The sequence below is a fragment of the Siphateles boraxobius genome, unplaced genomic scaffold (genome assembly GCF_051911475.1).
Source record: "Siphateles boraxobius isolate OS27281-9 unplaced genomic scaffold, OSU_SipBor_1 12, whole genome shotgun sequence".
In the NCBI taxonomy this organism is placed as follows: Eukaryota; Metazoa; Chordata; class Actinopteri; order Cypriniformes; family Leuciscidae; genus Siphateles; species Siphateles boraxobius.
Window position 1 is genome coordinate 4,692,593 of NW_027508722.1, and position 16,012 is coordinate 4,708,604.

Below are 16,012 nucleotides of genomic sequence, written 5' to 3' on the forward strand. Positions count from 1 at the left end.
GGCCCAGGGAAGGCATTCTCACAAGGTAGCGTGGCCGAGCTTTGATTAGGTAATTCGATTAGGCTTTGATTAGGTAATTCAGTTGTGTTTGATTAGAGATGGAATTGCAATCTGCAGGGAGGGGGGCCTCCAAGAGTGTAACTGCGTCCCCCCTCTACTTAGTAGGCATTTCCACCTGTCGAGGAGCTCCTTCAAGGCATGAAGAACTTCAACTGATTTAACTATGGAGAAGTGAGACACAAAAAGAAAAAATTGGCGAAAATGGCCCACGGAAGGCATTCTCACAAGGTAGCGTGGCCGAGCTTTGATTAGGTAATTCGATTAGGCTTTGATTAGGTAATTCAGTTGTGTTTGATTAGAGATGGAATTCCAATCTGCAGGGAGGGGGGCATCCAAGAGTGTAACTGCGTCCCCCTTCTACTTAGTAGGCATTTCCACCTGTCGAGGAGCTCCTTCAAGGCATGAAGAATTTCAACTGATTTAACTATGGAGAAGTGAGACACTAAAAGAAAAAATTGGCGAAAATGGCCCACGGAAAGCATTCTTACAAGGTAGCGTGGCCGAGCGGTCTAAGGCGCTGGATTAAGGCTCCAGTCTCTTCGGGGGCGTGGGTTCAAATCCCACCGCTGCCAAGTCTGCATTTTAGAAGGCACCTGTGAAAAGACTGGAGAAGTGACACTGCTTGCTCCCAGTCTCTTCAAAACTCAGCCGTTTTTGCTTTCCTTGGCCGAACTCGGCGGGCTTCAGAGCCTATGTTGGGTGTGGACGATGAAGGTCCACACCCAACAATTTCTCTATTTCTGAAATTTAATGGCCAGAAAATGGCCCACTAGAGTGGCCAAGCCGGGGTAGCGTGACCGAGAGGTCTAAGGCGCTGGATGTAGGCTCCAGTCTTTTCGGGGGCGTGGGTTCAATTCCCACTGCTGCCAGCAGAGGTTTTAATGAGGGCCAGACACCTAAAGTGTGCTCTGAAAAGGTGAAAAAGCAGCTGAAAATATGCATCCTCTTCAATCAGAGACAACAATAACTTGCAATTATTATAATGACACTTCCAAAATGAATTTAAATATAATAATAATGTATAGCACACAGGGGTGCCCAATCCTGCTCTGTGCAGGACAGTGGATCAGCAGGACTGAGAGTTTTTGGTGAACTGACAGCTACCTTTTGATTTAGAGTTTAACTGCGACACATCTGGCTGCCATTTTGGAGTAGCCAAGCCGGGGTAGCGTTGCCGAGGGGTCTAAGGCGCTGGATTTAGGCTCCAGGCTCCAGTCTCTTCGGGGGCGTGGGTCCGAATCCCACTGCTGCCAGCAGAGGTTTTAATGAGGGCCAGACACCTAAAGTGTGCTCTGAAAAGGTGCAAAAGCAGCTGAAAATATACACCCTCTTGAATCAGAGACAACAATAACTTGCAATTATTATAATGACACTTCCAAAATGAATTTAAATATAATAATAATGTATAGCAGGACAGTCGATCGGCAGGACTGAGAGTTTTTGGTGAACTGACAGCTACCTCTTGATTTTGAGTTTAACTGCGACACATCTGGCTGCCATTTTGGAGTATGGCCCAAATGCTTTGATTAGGTAATTCAGTTGTGTTTGATTAGAGATGGAATTGCAATCTTCAGGGAGGGGGGCCTCCAAGAGTGTAACTGCGTCCCCCCTCTTCTTAGTAGGCATTTCCACCTGTCGAGGAGCTCCTTCAAGGCATGAAGAACTTCAACTGATTTAACTATGGAGAAGTGAGACACAAAAAGAAAAAATTGGCGAAAATGGCCCAGGGAAGGCATTCTCACAAGGTAGCGTGGCCGAGCTTTGATTAGGTAATTCGATTAGGCTTTGATTAGGTAATTCAGTTGTGTTTGATTAGAGATGGAATTGCAATCTGCAGGGAGGGGGGCCTCCAAGAGTGTAACTGCGTCCCCCCTCTACTTAGTAGGCATTTCCACCTGTCGAGGAGCTCCTTCAAGGCATGAAGAATTTCAACTGATTTAACTATGGAGAAGTGAGACACTAAAAGAAAAAATTGCCGAAAATGGCCAACGGAAAGCATTCTTACAAGGTAGCGTGGCCGAGCGGTCTAAGGCGCTGGATTAAGGCTCCAGTCTCTTCGGGGGCGTGGGTTCAAATCCCACCGCTGCCAAGTCTGCATTTTAGAAGGCACCTGTGAAAAGACTGGAGAAGTGACACTGCTTGCTCCCAGTCTCTTCAAAACTCAGCCGTTTTTCCTTTCCTTGGCCGAACTCGGCGGGCTTCAGAGCCTGACGATGAAGGTCCACACCCAACAATTTCTCTATTTCTGAAATTTAATGGCCAGAAAATGGCCCACTAGAGTAGCCAAGCCGGGGTAGCGTGGCCGAGGGGTCTAAGGTGCTGGATTTAGGCCTTAGGCTCAAGTCTACTCGGGGCGTGGGTTTGAATCCCACCGCTGCCAGCAGAGGTTTTAATCAGCTGAACATTTGCACCATCTCGAATCGAAGGCAACAATAACTTGCAATTATTATAATGACACTTCCAAAATGAATTTAAATATAATAATAATGTATAGCACACAGGGGTGCCCAATCCTACTCTGTGCAGTACAGTCGATCGGCAGGACTGGGCACCCCTGGTCTTTAATAATGGAGTTTGCAAATTTGACTCATTGAGAATTTTTGGTGAACTGACAGCTACCTCTTGATTTTGAGTTGAACTGCGACACATCTGGCTGCCATTTTGGAGTATGGCCCAAAGGCTTTGATTAGGTAATTCAGTTGTGTTTGATTAAAGAATGGTATTGCAATCTTCAGGGAGGGGGGCCTCCAAGAGTGTAACTGCGTCCCCCCTCTACTTAGTAGGCCTTTCCACCTGTCGAGGAGCTCCTTCAAGGTATGAAGAATTTCAACTGATTTAACTATGGAGAAGTGAGACACTAAAAGAAAAAAAATGGCGAAAATGGCCCACAGAAGGCTTTCTTACAAGGTAGTGTGATCGAGCGGTCTAAGGCGCTGGGTTTAGGCTCCAGTCTTTTCAGGGGCATGGGTTCAAATCCCACCGCTGCCAAGTATGCATTTTAGAAGGCAATTGTGAAAAGACTGGAGAAGTGACACTGCTTGCTCCCAGTCTCTTCAAAACTCAGCCGTTTTTGCTTTCCTTGGCCGAACTCGGCGGGCTTCAGAGCCTGACGATGAAGGTCCACACCCAACAATTTCTCTATTTCTGAAATTTAATGGCCAGAAAATGGCCCACTAGAGTGGCCAAGCCGGGGTAGCGTGGCCGAGTGGTCTAAGGCGCTGGATTTAGGCTCCAGTCTCTTTGGGGACGTGGGTTCGAATCCCACCGCTGCCAGCAGAGGTTTTAATGAGGGCCAGACACCTAAAGTGTCCTCTGAAAAGGTGCGAAAGCAGCTGAAAATATGCACCCTCTTGAATCAGAGACAACAATAACTTGCAATTCAGTTGTGCAATTCAGTTGTTATTATATTTAAATTCATTTTGGAAGTGTCATTATAATATGACACTTCCAAAATGAATTTAAATATAATAATAATGTATAGCACACAGGGGTCCCCAATCCTGCTTTGTGCAGGACAGTCCATCGGTAGGACTGGGCACCCCTTGTCAATTGAGTTTGCAAATTTGACTCATTGAGAGTTTATGGTGAACTGACAGCTACCTCTTGATTTTGAGTTTAACTGCGACACATCTGGCTGCCATTTTGGAGTATGGCCCAAAGGATTTGATCAGGTAATTCAGTTGTGTTTGATTAGAGATGGAATTGCAATCTGCAGGGAGGGGGGCATCCAAGAGTGTAACTGCGTCCCCCCTCTACTTAGTAGGCATTTCCACCTGTCGAGGAGCTCCTTCAAGGCATGAAGAATTTCAACTGATTTAACTATGGAGAAGTGAGACACAAAAAGAAAAAATTGGCGAAAATGGCCCACGGAAGGCATTCTCACAAGGTAGCATGGCCGAGCTTTGATTAGGTAATTCGATTAGGCTTTGATTAGGTAATTCAGTTGTGTTTGATTAGAGATGGAATTGCAATCTTCAGGGAGGGGGGCCTCCAAGAGTGTAACTGCGTCCCCCCTCTACTTAGTAGGCATTTCCACCTGTCGAGGAGCTCCTTCAAGGCATGAAGAACTTCAACTGATTTAACTATGGAGAAGTGAGACACAAAAAGAAAAAATTGGCGAAAATGGCCCACGGAAGGCATTCTTTAGGTAGCTCCTTCAAGGTATGAAGAATTTCAACTGATTTAACTATGGAGAAGTGAGACACTAAAAGAAAAAAAATGGCGAAAATGGCCCACAGAAGGCTTTCTTACAAGGTAGTGTGATCGAGCGGTCTAAGGCGCTGGGTTTAGGCTCCAGTCTTTTCAGGGGCATGGGTTCAAATCCCACCGCTGCCAAGTATGCATTTTAGAAGGCAATTGTGAAAAGACTGGAGAAGTGACACTGCTTGCTCCCAGTCTCTTCAAAACTCAGCCGTTTTTGCTTTCCTTGGCCGAACTCGGCGGGCTTCAGAGCCTGACGATGAAGGTCCACACCCAACAATTTCTCTATTTCTGAAATTTAATGGCCAGAAAATGGCCCACTAGAGTGGCCAAGCCGGGGTAGCGTGGCCGAGTGGTCTAAGGCGCTGGATTTAGGCTCCAGTCTCTTTGGGGGCGTGGGTTCGAATCCCACCGCTGCCAGCAGAGGTTTTAATGAGGGCCAGACACCTAAAGTGTCCTCTGAAAAGGTGCGAAAGCAGCTGAAAATATGCACCCTCTTGAATCAGAGACAACAATAACTTGCAATTCAGTTGTGCAATTCAGTTGTTATTATATTTAAATTCATTTTGGAAGTGTCATTATAATATGACACTTCCAAAATGAATTTAAATATAATAATAATGTATAGCACACAGGGGTCCCCAATCCTGCTTTGTGCAGGACAGTCCATCGGTAGGACTGGGCACCCCTTGTCAATTGAGTTTGCAAATTTGACTCATTGAGAGTTTATGGTGAACTGACAGCTACCTCTTGATTTTGAGTTTAACTGCGACACATCTGGCTGCCATTTTGGAGTATGGCCCAAAGGATTTGATCAGGTAATTCAGTTGTGTTTGATTAGAGATGGAATTGCAATCTGCAGGGAGGGGGGCATCCAAGAGTGTAACTGCGTCCCCCCTCTACTTAGTAGGCATTTCCACCTGTCGAGGAGCTCCTTCAAGGCATGAAGAATTTCAACTGATTTAACTATGGAGAAGTGAGACACAAAAAGAAAAAATTGGCGAAAATGGCCCACGGAAGGCATTCTCACAAGGTAGCATGGCCGAACTTTGATTAGGTAATTCGATTAGGCTTTGATTAGGTAATTCAGTTGTGTTTGATTAGAGATGGAATTGCAATCTTCAGGGAGGGGGGCCTCCAAGAGTGTAACTGCGTCCCCCCTCTACTTAGTAGGCATTTCCACCTGTCGAGGAGCTCCTTCAAGGCATGAAGAACTTCAACTGATTTAACTATGGAGAAGTGAGACACAAAAAGAAAAAATTGGCGAAAATGGACCACGGAAGGCATTCTCACAAGGTAGCGTGGCCGAGCTTTGATTAGGTAATTCGATTAGGCTTTGATTAGGTAATTCAGTTGTGTTTGATTAGAGATGGAATTGCAATCTGCAGGGAGGGGGGCATCCAAGAGTGTAACTGCGTCCCCCTTCTACTTAGTAGGCATTTCCACCTGTCGAGGAGCTCCTTCAAGGCATGAAGAATTTCAACTGATTTAACTATGGAGAAGTGAGACACTAAAAGAAAAAAAATGGCGAAAATGGCCCACAGAAGGCTTTCTTACAAGGTAGTGTGATCGAGCGGTCTAAGGCGCTGGGTTTAGGCTCCAGTCTTTTCAGGGGCATGGGTTCAAATCCCACCGCTGCCAAGTATGCATTTTAGAAGGCAATTGTGAAAAGACTGGAGAAGTGACACTGCTTGCTCCCAGTCTCTTCAAAACTCAGCCGTTTTTGCTTTCCTTGGCCGAACTCGGCGGGCTTCAGAGCCTGACGATGAAGGTCCACACCCAACAATTTCTCTATTTCTGAAATTTAATGGCGAGAAAATGGCCCACTAGAGTGGCCAAGCCGGGGTAGCGTGGCCGAGTGGTCTAAGGCGCTGGATTTAGGCTCCAGTCTCTTTGGGGGCGTGGGTTCGAATCCCACCGCTGCCAGCAGAGGTTTTAATGAGGGCCAGACACCTAAAGTGTCCTCTGAAAAGGTGCGAAAGCAGCTGAAAATATGCACCCTCTTGAATCAGAGACAACAATAACTTGCAATTCAGTTGTGCAATTCAGTTGTTATTATATTTAAATTCATTTTGGAAGTGTCATTATAATATGACACTTCCAAAGTGAATTTAAATATAATAATAATGTATAGCACACAGGGGTCCCCAATCCTGCTTTGTGCAGGACAGTCCATCGGTAGGACTGGGCACCCCTTGTCAATTGAGTTTGCAAATTTGACTCATTGAGAGTTTATGGTGAACTGACAGCTACCTCTTGATTTTGAGTTTAACTGCGACACATCTGGCTGCCATTTTGGAGTATGGCCCAAAGGATTTGATCAGGTAATTCAGTTGTGTTTGATTAGAGATGGAATTGCAATCTGCAGGGAGGGGGGCATCCAAGAGTGTAACTGCGTCCCCCCTCTACTTAGTAGGCATTTCCACCTGTCGAGGAGCTCCTTCAAGGCATGAAGAATTTCAACTGATTTAACTATGGAGAAGTGAGACACAAAAAGAAAAAATTGGCGAAAATGGCCCACGGAAGGCATTCTCACAAGGTAGCATGGCCGAGCTTTGATTAGGTAATTCGATTAGGCTTTGATTAGGTAATTCAGTTGTGTTTGATTAGAGATGGAATTGCAATCTTCAGGGAGGGGGGCATCCAAGAGTGTAACTGCGTCCCCCTTCTACTTAGTAGGCATTTCCACCTGTCGAGGAGCTCCTTCAAGGCATGAAGAATTTCAACTGATTTAACTATGGAGAAGTGAGACACTAAAAGAAAAAATTGGCGAAAATGGCCCACGGAAAGCATTCTTACAAGGTAGCGTGGCCGAGCGGTCTAAGGCGCTGGATTAAGGCTCCAGTCTCTTCGGGGGCGTGGGTTCAAATCCCACCGCTGCCAAGTCTGCATTTTAGAAGGCACCTGTGAAAAGACTGGAGAAGTGACACTGCTTGCTCCCAGTCTCTTCAAAACTCAGCCGTTTTTGCTTTCCTTGGCCGAACTCGGCGGGCTTCAGAGCCTATGTTGTGTGTGGACGATGAAGGTCCACACCCAACAATTTCTCTATTTCTGAAATTTAATGGCCAGAAAATGGCCCACTAGAGTGGCCAAGCCGGGGTAGCGTGACCGAGAGGTCTAAGGCGCTGGATGTAGGCTCCAGTCTTTTCGGGGGCGTGGGTTCAATTCCCACTGCTGCCAGCAGAGGTTTTAATGAGGGCCAGACACCTAAAGTGTGCTCTGAAAAGGTGAAAAAGCAGCTGAAAATATGCATCCTCTTCAATCAGAGACAACAATAACTTGCAATTATTATAATGACACTTCCAAAATGAATTTAAATATAATAATAATGTATAGCACACAGGGGTGCCCAATCCTGCTCTGTGCAGGACAGTGGATCAGCAGGACTGAGAGTTGTTGGTGAACTGACAGCTACCTTTTGATTTTGAGTTTAACTGCGACACATCTGGCTGCCATTTTGGAGTAGCCAAGCCGGGGTAGCGTTGCCGAGGGGTCTAAGGCGCTGGATTTAGGCTCCAGGCTCCAGTCTCTTCGGGGGCGTGGGTCCGAATCCCACTGCTGCCAGCAGAGGTTTTAATGAGGGCCAGACACCTAAAGTGTGCTCTGAAAAGGTGCAAAAGCAGCTGAAAATATACACCCTCTTGAATCAGAGACAACAATAACTTGCAATTATTATAATGACACTTCCAAAATGAATTTAAATATAATAATAATGTATAGCAGGACAGTCGATCGGCAGGACTGAGAGTTTTTGGTGAACTGACAGCTACCTCTTGATTTTGAGTTTAACTGCGACACATCTGGCTGCCATTTTGGAGTATGGCCCAAATGCTTTGATTAGGTAATTCAGTTGTGTTTGATTAGAGATGGAATTGCAATCTTCAGGGAGGGGGGCCTCCAAGAGTGTAACTGCGTCCCCCCTCTACTTAGTAGGCATTTCCACCTGTCGAGGAGCTCCTTCAAGGCATGAAGAACTTCAACTGATTTAACTATGGAGAAGTGAGACACAAAAAGAAAAAAATGGCGAAAATGGCCCAGGGAAGGCATTCTCACAAGGTAGCGTGGCCGAGCTTTGATTAGGTAATTCGATTAGGCTTTGATTAGGTAATTCAGTTGTGTTTGATTAGAGATGGAATTGCAATCTGCAGGGAGGGGGGCCTCCAAGAGTGTAACTGCGTCCCCCCTCTACTTAGTAGGCATTTCCACCTGTCGAGGAGCTCCTTCAAGGCATGAAGAATTTCAACTGATTTAACTATGGAGAAGTGAGACACTAAAAGAAAAAATTGCCGAAAATGGCCAACGGAAAGCATTCTTACAAGGTAGCGTGGCCGAGCGGTCTAAGGCGCTGGATTAAGGCTCCAGTCTCTTCGGGGGCGTGGGTTCAAATCCCACCGCTGCCAAGTCTGCATTTTAGAAGGCACCTGTGAAAAGACTGGAGAAGTGACACTGCTTGCTCCCAGTCTCTTCAAAACTCAGCCGTTTTTCCTTTCCTTGGCCGAACTCGGCGGGCTTCAGAGCCTGACGATGAAGGTCCACACCCAACAATTTCTCTATTTCTGAAATTTTATGGCCACAAAATGGCCCACTAGAGTAGCCAAGCCGGGGTAGCGTGGCCGAGGGGTCTAAGGTGCTGGATTTAGGCCTTAGGCTCAAGTCTACTCGGGGCTTGGGTTTGAATCCCACCGCTGCCAGCAGAGATTTTAATCAGCTGAAAATTTGCACCATCTCGAATCGAAGGCAACAATAACTTGCAATTATTATAATGACACTTCCAAAATAAATTTAAATATAATAATAATGTATAGCACACAGGGGTGCCCAATCCTACTCTGTGCAGTACAGTCGATCGGCAGGACTGGGCACCCCTGGTCTTTAATAATGGAGTTTGCAAATTTGACTCATTGAGAATTTTTGGTGAACTGACAGCTACCTCTTGATTTTGAGTTGAACTGCGACACATCTGGCTGCCATTTTGGAGTATGGCCCAAAGGCTTTGATTAGGTAATTCAGTTGTGTTTGATTAAAGAATGGTATTGCAATCTTCAGGGAGGGGGGCCTCCAAGAGTGTAACTGCGTCCCCCCTCTACTTAGTAGGCCTTTCCACCTGTCGAGGAGCTCCTTCAAGGTATGAAGAATTTCAACTGATTTAACTATGGAGAAGTGAGACACTAAAAGAAAAAAAATGGCGAAAATGGCCCACAGAAGGCTTTCTTACAAGGTAGTGTGATCGAGCGGTCTAAGGCGCTGGGTTTAGGCTCCAGTCTTTTCGGGGGCATGGGTTCAAATCCCACCGCTGCCAAGTATGCATTTTAGAAGGCAATTGTGAAAAGACTGGAGAAGTGACACTGCTTGCTCCCAGTCTCTTCAAAACTCAGCCGTTTTTGCTTTCCTTGGCCGAACTCGGCGGGCTTCAGAGCCTGACGATGAAGGTCCACACCCAACAATTTCTCTATTTCTGAAATTTAATGGCCAGAAAATGGCCCACTAGAGTGGCCAAGCCGGGGTAGCGTGGCCGAGTGGTCTAAGGCGCTGGATTTAGGCTCCTGTCTCTTTGGGGGCGTGGGTTCGAATCCCACCGCTGCCAGCAGAGGTTTTAATGAGGGCCAGACACCTAAAGTGTCCTCTGAAAAGGTGCGAAAGCAGCTGAAAATATGCACCCTCTTGAATCAGAGACAACAATAACTTGCAATTCAGTTGTTATTATATTTAAATTCATTTTGGAAGTGTCATTATAATATGACACTTCCAAAATGAATTTAAATATAATAATAATGTATAGCACACAGGGGTCCCCAATCCTGCTTTGTGCAGGACAGTCCATCGGCAGGACTGGGCACCCCTTGTCACCCCTTGTCAATTGAGTTTGCAAATTTGACTCATTGAGAGTTTATGGTGAACTGACAGCTACCTCTTGATTTTGAGTTTAACTGCGACACATCTGGCTGCCATTTTGGAGTATGGCCCAAAGGATTTGATCAGGTAATTCAGTTGTGTTTGATTAGAGATGGAATTGCAATCTGCAGGGAGGGGGGCATCCAAGAGTGTAACTGCGTCCCCCCTCTACTTAGTAGGCATTTCCACCTGTCGAGGAGCTCCTTCAAGGCATGAAGAATTTCAACTGATTTAACTATGGAGAAGTGAGACACAAAAAGAAAAAATTGGCGAAAATGGCCCACGGAAGGCATTCTCACAAGGTAGCGTGGCCGAGCTTTGATTAGGTAATTCGATTAGGCTTTGATTAGGTAATTCAGTTGTGTTTGATTAGAGATGGAATTGCAATCTTCAGGGAGGGGGGCCTCCAAGAGTGTAACTGCGTCCCCCCTCTACTTAGTAGGCATTTCCACCTGTCGAGGAGCTCCTTCAAGGCATGAAGAACTTCAACTGATTTAACTATGGAGAAGTGAGACACAAAAAGAAAAAAATGGCGAAAATGGCCCACGGAAGGCATTCTCACAAGGTAGCGTGGCCGAGCTTTGATGAGGTAATTCGATTAGGCTTTGATTAGGTAATTCAGTTGTGTTTGATTAGAGATGGAATTGCAATCTGCAGGGAGGGGGGCATCCAAGAGTGTAACTGCGTCCCCCTTCTACTTAGTAGGCATTTCCACCTGTCGAGGAGCTCCTTCAAGGCATGAAGAATTTCAACTGATTTAACTATGGAGAAGTGAGACACTAAAAGAAAAAATTGGCGAAAATGGCCCACGGAAAGCATTCTTACAAGGTAGCGTGGCCGAGCGGTCTAAGGCGCTGGATTAAGGCTCCAGTCTCTTCGGGGGTGTGGGTTCAAATCCCACCGCTGCCAAGTCTGCATTTTAGAAGGCACCTGTGAAAAGACTGGAGAAGTGACACTGCTTGCTCCCAGTCTCTTCAAAACTCAGCCGTTTTTGCTTTCCTTGGCCGAACTCGGCGGGCTTCAGAGCCTATGTTGGGTGTGGACGATGAAGGTCCACACCCAACAATTTCTCTATTTCTGAAATTTAATGGGCAGAAAATGGCCCACTAGAGTGGCCCAGCCGGGGTAGCGTGACCGAGAGGTCTAAGGCGCTGGATTTAGGCTCCAGTCTTTTCGGGGGCGTGGGTTCAATTCCCACTGCTGCCAGCAGAGGTTTTAATGAGGGCCAGACACCTAAAGTGTGCTCTGAAAAGGTGAAAAAGCAGCTGAAAATATGCATCCTCTTCAATCAGAGACAACAATAACTTGCAATTATTATAATGACACTTCCAAAATGAATTTAAATATAATAATAATATATAGCACACAGGGGTGCCCAATCCTGCTCTGTGCAGGACAGTGGATCAGCAGGACTGAGAGTTGTTGGTGAACTGACAGCTACCTTTTGATTTTGAGTTTAACTGCGACACATCTGGCTGCCATTTTGGAGTAGCCAAGCCGGGGTAGCGTTGCCGAGGGGTCTAAGGCGCTGGATTTAGGCTCCAGGCCCCAGTCTCTTCGGGGGCGTGGGTCCGAATCCCACTGCTGCCAGCAGAGGTTTTAATGAGGGCCAGACACCTAAAGTGTGCTCTGAAAAGGTGCAAAAGCAGCTGAAAATATACACCCTCTTGAATCAGAGACAACAATAACTTGCAATTATTATAATGACACTTCCAAAATGAATTTAAATATAATAATAATGTATAGCAGGACAGTCGATCGGCAGGACTGAGAGTTTTTGGTGAACTGACAGCTACCTCTTGATTTTGAGTTTAACTGCGACACATCTGGCTGCCATTTTGGAGTATGGCCCAAATGCTTTGATTAGGTAATTCAGTTGTGTTTGATTAGAGATGGAATTGCAATCTTCAGGGAGGGGGGCCTCCAAGAGTGTAACTGCGTCCCCCCTCTACTTAGTAGGCATTTCCACCTGTCGAGGAGCTCCTTCAAGGCATGAAGAACTTCAACTGATTTAACTATGGAGAAGTGAGACACAAAAAGAAAAAAATTGGCGAAAATGGCCCAGGGAAGGCATTCTCACAAGGTAGCGTGGCCGAGCTTTGATTAGGTAATTCGATTAGGCTTTGATTAGGTAATTCAGTTGTGTTTGATTAGAGATGGAATTGCAATCTGCAGGGAGGGGGGCCTCCAAGAGTGTAACTGCGTCCCCCCTCTACTTAGTAGGCATTTCCACCTGTCGAGGAGCTCCTTCAAGGCATGAAGAATTTCAACTGATTTAACTATGGAGAAGTGAGACACTAAAAGAAAAAATTGCCGAAAATGGCCAACGGAAAGCATTCTTACAAGGTAGCGTGGCCGAGCGGTCTAAGGCGCTGGATTAAGGCTCCAGTCTCTTCGGGGGCGTGGGTTCAAATCCCACCGCTGCCAAGTCTGCATTTTAGAAGGCACCTGTGAAAAGACTGGAGAAGTGACACTGCTTGCTCCCAGTCTCTTCAAAACTCAGCCGTTTTTCCTTTCCTTGGCCGAACTCGGCGGGCTTCAGAGCCTGACGATGAAGGTCCACTCCCAACAATTTCTCTTTCTGAAATTTAATGGCCAGAAAATGGCCCACTAGAGTAGCCAAGCCGGGGTAGCGTGGCCGAGGGGTCTAAGGTGCTGGATTTAGGCCTTAGGCTCAAGTCTACTCGGGGCGTGGGTTTGAATCCCACCGCTGCCAGTAGAGGTTTTAATCAGCTGAAAATTTGCACCATCTCGAATCGAAGACAACAATAACTTGCAATTATTATAATGACACTTCCAAAATGAATTTAAATATAATAATAATGTATAGCACACAGGGGTGCCCAATCCTACTCTGTGCAGTACAGTCGATCGGCAGGACTGGGCACCCCTGGTCTTTAATAATGGAGTTTGCAAATTTGACTCATTGAGAATTTTTGGTGAACTGACAGCTACCTCTTGATTTTGAGTTGAACTGCGACACATCTGGCTGCCATTTTGGAGTATGGCCCAAAGGCTTTGATTAGGTAATTCAGTTGTGTTTGATTAGAGATGGAATTGCAATCTTCAGGGAGGGGGGCCTCCAAGAGTGTAACTGCGTCCCCCCTCTACTTAGTAGGCCTTTCCACCTGTCGAGGAGCTCCTTCAAGGTATGAAGAATTTCAACTGATTTAACTATGGAGAAGTGAGACACTAAAAGAAAAAATTGGCGAAAATGGCCCACAGAAGGCATTCTTACAAGGTAGTGTGATCGAGCGGTCTAAGGCGCTGGATTTAGGCTCCAGTCTTTTCGGGGGCATGGGTTCAAATCCCACCGCTGCCAAGTATGCATTTTGGAAGGCAATTGTGAAAAGACTGGAGAAGTGACACTGCTTGCTCCCAGTCTCTTCAAAACTCAGCCGTTTTTGCTTTCCTTGGCCGAACTCGGCGGGCTTCAGAGCCTGACGATGAAGGTCCACACCCAACAATTTCTCTATTTCTGAAATTTAATGGCGAGAAAATGGCCCACTAGAGTAGCCAAGCCGGGGTAGCGTGGCCGAGTGGTCTAAGGCGCTGGATTTAGGCTCCAGTCTCTTTGGGGGCGTGGGTTCGTATCCCACCGCTGCCAGCAGAGGTTTTAATGAGGGCCAGACACCTAAAGTGTCCTCTGAAAAGGTGCGAAAGCAGCTGAGAATATGCACCCTCTTGAATCAGAGACAACAATAACTTGCAATTATTATAATGACACTTCCAAAATGAATTTAAATATAATAATAATGTATAGCACACAGGGGTCCCCAATCCTGCTTTGTGCAGGACAGTCCATCGGCATGACTGGGCACCCCTTGTCAATGGAGTTTGCAAATTTGACTCATTGAGAGTTTATTGTGAACTGACAGCTACCTCTTGATTTTGAGTTTAACTGCGACACATCTGGCTGCCATTTTGGAGTATGGCCCAAAGGCTTTGATCAGGTAATTCAGTTGTGTTTGATTAGAGATGGAATTGCAATCTGCAGGGAGGGGGGCCTCCAAGAGTGTAACTGCGTCCCCCCTCTACTTAGTAGGCATTTCCACCTGTCGAGGAGCTCCTTCAAGGCATGAAGAATTTCAACTGATTTAACTATGGAGAAGTGAGACACAAAAAGAAAAAATTGGCGAAAATGGCCCACGGAAGGCATTCTCACAAGGTAGCGTGGCCGAGCTTTGATTAGGTAATTCGATTAGGCTTTGATTAGGTAATTCAGTTGTGTTTGATTAGAGATGGAATTGCAATCTTCAGGGAGGGGGGCCTCCAAGAGTGTAACTGCGTCCCCCCTCTACTTAGTAGGCATTTCCACCTGTCGAGGAGCTCCTTCAAGGCATGAAGAACTTCAACTTATTTAACTATGGAGAAGTGAGACACAAAAAGAAAAAATTGGCGAAAATGGCCCAGGGAAGGCATTCTCACAAGGTAGCGTGGCCGAGCTTTGATTAGGTAATTCGATTAGGCTTTGATTAGGTAATTCAGTTGTGTTTGATTAGAGATGGAATTGCAATCTTCAGGGAGGGGGGCCTCCAAGAGTGTAACTGCGTCACCCCTCTACTTAGTAGGCATTTCCACCTGTCGAGGAGCTCCTTCAAGGCATGAAGAATTTCAACTGATTTAACTATGGAGAAGTGAGACACTAAAAGAAAAAATTGCCGAAAATGGCCAACGGAAAGCATTCTTACAAGGTAGCGTGGCCGAGCGGTCTAAGGCGCTGGATTAAGGCTCCAGTCTCTTCGGGGGCGTGGGTTCAAATCCCACCGCTGCCAAGTCTGCATTTTAGAAGGCACCTGTGAAAAGACTGGAGAAGTGACACTGCTTGCTCCCAGTCTCTTCAAAACTCAGCCGTTTTTCCTTTCCTTGGCCGAACTCTGCGGGCTTCAGAGCCTGACGATGAAGGTCCACACCCAACAATTTCTCTATTTCTGAAATTTAATGGCCAGAAAATGGCCCACTAGAGTAGCCAAGGCGGGGGTAGCATGGCCGAGGGGTCTAAGGTGCTGGATTTAGGCCTTAGGCTCAAGTCTACTCGGGGCGTGGGTTTGAATCCCACCGCTGCCAGCAGAGGTTTTAATCAGCTGAAAATTTGCACCATCTCGAATCGAAGACAACAATAACTTGCAATTATTATAATAACACTTCCAAAATGAATTTAAATATAATAATAATGTATAGCACACAGGGGTGCCCAATCCTACTCTGTGCAGTACAGTCGATCGGCAGGACTGGGCACCCCTGGTCTTTAATAATGGAGTTTGCAAATTTGACTCATTGAGAATTTTTGGTGAACTGACAGCTACCTCTTTATTTTGAGTTGAACTGCGACACATATGGCTGCCATTTTGGAGTATGGCCCAAAGGCTTTGATTAGGTAATTCAGTTGTGTTTGATTAAAGAATGGTATTGCAATCTTCAGGGAGGGGGGCCTCCAAGAGTGTAACTGCGTCCCCCCTCTACTTAGTAGGCCTTTCCACCTGTCGAGGAGCTCCTTCAAGGTATGAAGAATTTCAACTGATTTAACTATGGAGAAGTGAGACACTAAAAGAAAAAATTGGCGAAAATGGCCCACAGAAGGCATTCTTACAAGGTAGTGTGATCGAGCGGTCTAAGGCGCTGGATTTAGGCTCCAGTCTTTTCGGGGGCATGGGTTCAAATCCCACCGCTGCCAAGTATGCATTTTGGAAGGCAATTGTGAAAAGACTGGAGAAGTGACACTGCTTGCTCCCAGTCTCTTCAAAACTCAGCCGTTTTTGCTTTCCTTGGCCGAACTCGGCGGGCTTCAGAGCCTGACGATGAAGGTCCACACCCAACAATTTCTCTATTTCTGAAATTTAATGGCCAGAAAATGGCCCAC

The 16,012-nt window shown here is 46.1% G+C and overlaps 13 non-coding genes across 13 annotated transcripts; all 13 read left to right on the forward strand.

The window, feature by feature from the left end:
• The first annotated feature begins 550 nt into the window (after positions 1 to 550).
• On the forward strand, positions 551 to 632 carry trnal-aag (transfer RNA leucine (anticodon AAG)). The gene has a single exon. It is a non-coding gene; the product is annotated as a tRNA-Leu (tRNA).
• Positions 633 to 2,067: 1,435 nt separating this feature from the next.
• On the forward strand, positions 2,068 to 2,149 carry trnal-aag (transfer RNA leucine (anticodon AAG)). Its single transcript has one exon. It is a non-coding gene; the product is annotated as a tRNA-Leu (tRNA).
• A 1,102-nt stretch (positions 2,150 to 3,251) lies between these two features.
• On the forward strand, positions 3,252 to 3,333 carry trnal-uag (transfer RNA leucine (anticodon UAG)). The gene has a single exon. It is a non-coding gene; the product is annotated as a tRNA-Leu (tRNA).
• Positions 3,334 to 4,598: 1,265 nt separating this feature from the next.
• On the forward strand, positions 4,599 to 4,680 carry trnal-uag (transfer RNA leucine (anticodon UAG)). The gene has a single exon. It is a non-coding gene; the product is annotated as a tRNA-Leu (tRNA).
• Positions 4,681 to 6,104: 1,424 nt separating this feature from the next.
• trnal-uag (transfer RNA leucine (anticodon UAG)) lies at positions 6,105 to 6,186 on the forward strand. The gene has a single exon. It is a non-coding gene; the product is annotated as a tRNA-Leu (tRNA).
• An 875-nt stretch (positions 6,187 to 7,061) lies between these two features.
• Positions 7,062 to 7,143, forward strand: trnal-aag (transfer RNA leucine (anticodon AAG)). Its single transcript has one exon. It is a non-coding gene; the product is annotated as a tRNA-Leu (tRNA).
• A 1,435-nt stretch (positions 7,144 to 8,578) lies between these two features.
• On the forward strand, positions 8,579 to 8,660 carry trnal-aag (transfer RNA leucine (anticodon AAG)). The gene has a single exon. It is a non-coding gene; the product is annotated as a tRNA-Leu (tRNA).
• A 1,102-nt stretch (positions 8,661 to 9,762) lies between these two features.
• trnal-uag (transfer RNA leucine (anticodon UAG)) lies at positions 9,763 to 9,844 on the forward strand. Its single transcript has one exon. It is a non-coding gene; the product is annotated as a tRNA-Leu (tRNA).
• Positions 9,845 to 10,979: 1,135 nt separating this feature from the next.
• Positions 10,980 to 11,061, forward strand: trnal-aag (transfer RNA leucine (anticodon AAG)). Its single transcript has one exon. It is a non-coding gene; the product is annotated as a tRNA-Leu (tRNA).
• A 215-nt stretch (positions 11,062 to 11,276) lies between these two features.
• On the forward strand, positions 11,277 to 11,358 carry trnal-uag (transfer RNA leucine (anticodon UAG)). The gene has a single exon. It is a non-coding gene; the product is annotated as a tRNA-Leu (tRNA).
• A 1,139-nt stretch (positions 11,359 to 12,497) lies between these two features.
• On the forward strand, positions 12,498 to 12,579 carry trnal-aag (transfer RNA leucine (anticodon AAG)). Its single transcript has one exon. It is a non-coding gene; the product is annotated as a tRNA-Leu (tRNA).
• A 1,098-nt stretch (positions 12,580 to 13,677) lies between these two features.
• On the forward strand, positions 13,678 to 13,759 carry trnal-uag (transfer RNA leucine (anticodon UAG)). The gene has a single exon. It is a non-coding gene; the product is annotated as a tRNA-Leu (tRNA).
• A 1,086-nt stretch (positions 13,760 to 14,845) lies between these two features.
• On the forward strand, positions 14,846 to 14,927 carry trnal-aag (transfer RNA leucine (anticodon AAG)). The gene has a single exon. It is a non-coding gene; the product is annotated as a tRNA-Leu (tRNA).
• The last annotated feature ends 1,085 nt before the right edge of the window (positions 14,928 to 16,012 follow it).